Below are 5,506 nucleotides of genomic sequence, written 5' to 3'. Positions count from 1 at the left end.
TCGACGTTCACGCCCACTTCCGGTGTCTTCTGTTATGATTGGACACAAGGAGGAAAATGGTATTTATCGGCTATTGTGATTGGCTTGAAAGGTGAAGCGTTCATCTGCACCTATCAGTTAGGAGCAATCGATCACCGATAAAAAGGTACACTGAGGCGCTTTTATCAAGTTAATAAAGTTAGTAGTAACTTATAAATGATAATTATAATAAAGCAAACTTACATTATCTACCTCAGAGCTTAGGTTTCTACACTATGGTGTTAAACACTGCTACGTGCAATCCGTTTTTAGTCAGCAGATGGCAGCAGCTATTTTTATTCTGCACAAACTACTATTCTTGGGTCGAATTTCTCATTTCTTTTAAGTGGAAACATTAGCATTAAATCAGCATTTAAAGAAAATGCACGAATGGTTGCCCCGTTTTTTACATCTAAACAAATGTTTTCAGATCATATGATTATATAATACATTTATTGTTTCAGGATGTAGTCATCTTCTCATATTTTGAACAGCAACATAACTACCATTATTATTATTATTATTATTAATAATAATAATAATAATACGGCATTATATGATAAGATCAACTTCATTGCAATTACTTTGTCACAGTAGCGTACCAGTTATAATGTCAAATGTAAAATAAAAAATAAATATGTACATAAATGTTAACAGAGAGACAAAAGACGGAAGATAGCAAGACACCCACGAATAAATAGACAGCAACAACATCAGGGATGATAATGGACAACATAAAGGAACAGCAAGAGTGAAAAATGCACAATCAGAACTAAACGACAATATAGATAGAATGAATCAGGATACGTTATTGACGTATTCTGATTCACGTTATATACGTTATTGCTCGTTGAAAGCAACTCCTGCTACAGAGTCAAGTTGGGAATAATAAATAAAATAGAACTCTATATAAAAATAAAGAATAAGATAGTGAATAATTAAAATAAAATAAAAAGAACAGTAAAGATCAAAATAAATAAATAAAATTAAAGTTAAAGGTATGTAAGCATATATGTAACGCGTACACATATGTATTTACAAGTACATCTATATGATTACATGTAGTAATTATGTATATAAGTAGGGGTTGTTGTACGGTAAAGCATTTATTGCACAGAAGACGAGAGAAGATGACCACAGCCTGACGCGATAACTATATAACATTATAATTATTGCTATAAAATAATAATGTATCTAAAACCAGATATAAGAAAGGATAGTTAGGTGCAACCATTATTGATATTATTAGTGGGTAATATGAATAATAAATTGTCAATTAATACTAATATTATTATTGCAAGAGTTGGCGTTCACCCTGGACCCACCAGTCGATCACAGGGCCACATAGAGACAAACCACCAGTCACTCCCTCATTTACACATCTGGGCAATTTAGGGTCTCCAATGAACCTACCACATGTTTTGGCCACCATGAATTGTTATTAGGGCTTCCGCCTCACAACAAGGGCCTTTCTATATGGAGTTTATATGTTCTCCCAGTGTCTGCATGGGTTTCTTCTGGGTTCTCTGGTTTCCTCCCAGTTCTAAAAAACAGGCAGACCCTAAATTGTATGAATGAAGGAATGAATGGTTGTTTGTCTATGCGATGTGTGAATGAGAGAGTGAATGGTTGTATGTCTGGCTAGGATGGGCTTCTGCAACCATGAGTGCAGGAGAAGTTGTATAGATAGTGAATGAATGGATGGATGAATGTAAAAAAGAATAAGAAGGGGGCTCTATATGTATGTCATTTTTTTTGTACATGAGTAAAAAACACCATATGAGAAAATTATAACAGTATGGTGTGACGTACTCTTTCAAGAGACCAGCTAATATACTGAAATGTTACTTCTATATGAATATTGTCCATGTTGTGAAGGCATTTTTGCTTCTGCTTTTTGTGCATACTTTTCTTTTTCACAGTATGTAAATTTCTTGGACTCTTTGTCTCACTGATGGGTGAACCTGTAAAAATAAAATGGATTGAAACCGTGGGACTCGGGGGAAATACCAAGATTAAAGTTCAAGTCTAAATCTGAGAAAGTTACCACATGGTGGGGGAAAAAAACAAAACGAGGGAGGCGATTACTTAAATGCAGCTGCACTGAAGCAGTTATGTAAATGGATCTTGATTAGTAGATTAACGCAATCCAGTTGAGAGGATAAACTGGGGCCCTATACTATACACGCATCCAAAGGCAATCTGTCTGTAACATCGGCATTGAAACACGTCCTTGCGGATGCAGTCCTTACTAAATTAGGCAAATCTGCTCAAGATGGATATATGCAATAATAAGCTTGTTTAGAGTCCAGATATTCCAATTATGCTAATCTCCAAAATACACCGACCCGACCTGATCCCTCAATCTCTTTGTCAAGCGCTCGTGACTCAGGCGATTAGAGAAACTAGTTAAAGCGTGTTTTATATTTGCATGTTTACGTCTCTGTATCCTCTCCACAGCGCATGTATCCTAGAGAGTAATCTTTTTTTCACAAAATTTCAGATCGCATGATGTAACGGTGCAGAGATCATTATTCCAAATGACTCATTTCCTTGACGCTGTCCTTGTGAAATGTGCAGGCTTCCCCACCGGCTCCCTCTAAATGTTATATAGATCAACTGACTCGGAATGGAAAAACCTGTGGAGGAGGTCAGTAACCATAGCAACCATATATGAGAATGGACATTGATTGCGGTAAATATGTATATATCTATTTTCAAGGCAGCCCTCTCGTCTCTACGGGAAAACATATTGTATTACTGGAGGGCCACAAGCAAGAAATGTGTTTAAAAAATGTTGTGTATAATTATTACGTGCAATGAGGAATTTCAATAAAATTCAATAATGTAGAATCATCCAACATAATTATATGGCATCACAAATATCTGATGTGATTCCGACAGGGTTATTTCTGCCCCTTTTTTATCTTCCATCTCAACTTGAATGTACAAACCTGTGGCTGTTTTGGTACTGAAGTAGAAAAGTTAAGAATTAGTGATCGTAAAAGGGGGGGGGGGAGTTGTGCAAAATCCCTCCGCTCAGCTTGAGTATTTAACGAGAATTAAGATGTCAAAACAAGTCTTTGTGGTTCATTATTCTGAAATATTTTGATAATACAGCTGAACATAATTAATATTACTAACAGAAAGAATCATTGATCATTATTTTCTGGAAATTCTATCTTAGAAAATATTGCAATATTTTTTTATTTTCATGTTCTTTGCCATGCAGCTGAGGAAAATAACAACTTTTATTGTCATTGTGGGTGGCGGGAAGTTAAGTGCAGGATTGCTTATTGGAACATTTAATGACGGTAGAGACGGTATTTCCACTGAACGCCGGATAGCTTACCTTTGTTCGAAAAATAAGCACATTTGTTTTAGTGTGTTTAAACAGTGTCTACAGCTGAAATAAGCACGGTTTTTGGATATGGGGCAAGGGGTTTGGATTTTTCTTAGTAACTTAGGTTGGTGAGTCATGCCCAGGGAGCATAATTACCCTCATATGAAACTATTGCGTCACCACGAGCACTTCAGATTGGGCGCTTGCGTTTACATCTTGGAAAATGTGTCAGTTTGGTGACTTCTTTCAGCAATAAAGCGAGAGCTATTAAATGTTTCATTCAGTGGCCTTTTGCATGTGTTCGTATTCCATCCCGGCTGGTTACTTTAACTTATTCCACATTTGATTCTACGCTTTTTTTTTTCCAAAATGCCATTCGCCAGCAGTCATTAATACATGGAGTTTATCATGGGCACCGCTTATGCATGAGTTGAATGTGATTATGTAATAGCTACAACAAAATAACTCCTCATGTCTCTCGACACTCGCCGATTCTTCGGTTCCCCAGCCAAGGGAACCTCTGTGTCTCCCGGGTAAAACATGATTGGGAAAAAAAAAAAAAAAAACTCGGTGCCTTTTGTAAAACAACATACAGAACTCATTACCGCTCTCTTGAGTCAGCCCATCTCAGGAAACCAAAGTAATACTCGCAGCTTTACATTACAACCCTACCATCATATTGTGAACAAAAATATTGAACTCTAAATTCTGGCGGAGGTCAGTGAGCAGCCATCACGGGAGAGGATGTGCACAATTGATCCTTTATCTATCGATGCTCTACTACTTCCTCTGGTGTCCTGCAGTGACAGCATGCAGACGGACAGACAGACACAGGGAGGCAGAGACAAGCGGCTGTGCGTAAGTAATGCACCCCGCCGAATCTGGGTCACACTCACTGCACTTTCATATTGTCAGATTATTTCACCTACTTTTAGGATTTTCTGAAGCATATGGTCTAAGATAAAGGAAATGAAATTAGAGCGCTGCTGGAAGTGCAGCGTCTCTTTCACCAGTTTGGCGTCACGGTTAAAGATAAAGCATCCGTCTGATCGCCAGCTGCGCTGATGGTGATGGTTGAGGTCAATTTCAATTCACCGTGACAACCGATAAGAACCGGTGGCTCTTTCGAGAAAAAAAAAAGAAATTTTCAAACGTCTAAATACAGGGTTTGTAATATAGTGTTAGATGAGGTTTTGGGTATGGCATACTGTTTATGCTTGTTTCGAGATGAAAACAACAACAACAATCATTCTAGTTTAATTGAAGATTTAATTTGATTTTAATTTGATTTAGTTTAATTGAAGACTTCATCTTAGTCATTTGGATCTCAAAGATAATTTGCTGATGTCTCTGAAAGCTTCTTTATCTGACCCCTTGTCCATGATAACTCTTATAAAAAAATCATGTTAACTTCTTGAGAGGGAAATGTTGACTTTGGTACATTTTCAAAGTATGCAAGGATTCTTTGCTGATTTTATATTTCTTATCAATCATAATAATCAATCACAGAATATTGTGATAAAGTTCTTTATCTTCTGTAATGCAATTAAAAAACAAAAATGACTTTTTCATGATATTCTAATATTTTGAGCTAGGATTTTTAAGTTTTCTCAAGATGTAAGCCATAATCAGCAATATTAAAATAATAAAAGGCTTGCAATATTTCAGCTGATTTGTAATGAATCCAGAATGTATGACATTTTTGTTTTTGTAATAGCATTACAGAAGATAAAGAACTTTATCACAATATTCTAATTTTCTGTGACAGTCCTGTAATATTATTATTAAGAAAATAATTGGTAAAAATGTTTACTTGACTAATGGTTCAGGATTTTTTTTCATATTTTGAGAAAAACATAGTAACGGTCCATATTTTGTGGAAATAATGACTAAAATAGCTCATTTCATTGGTAAATTATTTGTCATATTTCTTTTTATTTTTTCTTATACACCAGGGCCATTCACCTGCACATGCATAGGGAAGATATAATATCTATTTTTATATTTATTTAAAAAAAAAAAAAGATTAAAATAAAATCCAGGTCATTATAATAAACGGAGCGTGTCTCCGCCGGACGACGTAGGTGACGCAGCGCCGGCGTCACTCCCCGCGCGGCGTGTCATTCTTGGACACGCAGTCAGGTG

This window comes from Fistularia commersonii, chromosome 13, assembly GCF_037954325.1.
Source record: "Fistularia commersonii isolate RoL2024-O1a breed Wild chromosome 13, RoL_Fcom_v1.0, whole genome shotgun sequence".
Lineage (NCBI taxonomy): Eukaryota > Metazoa > Chordata > Actinopteri > Syngnathiformes > Fistulariidae > Fistularia > Fistularia commersonii.
Note: the sequence above shows the minus strand (reverse complement) of the source record.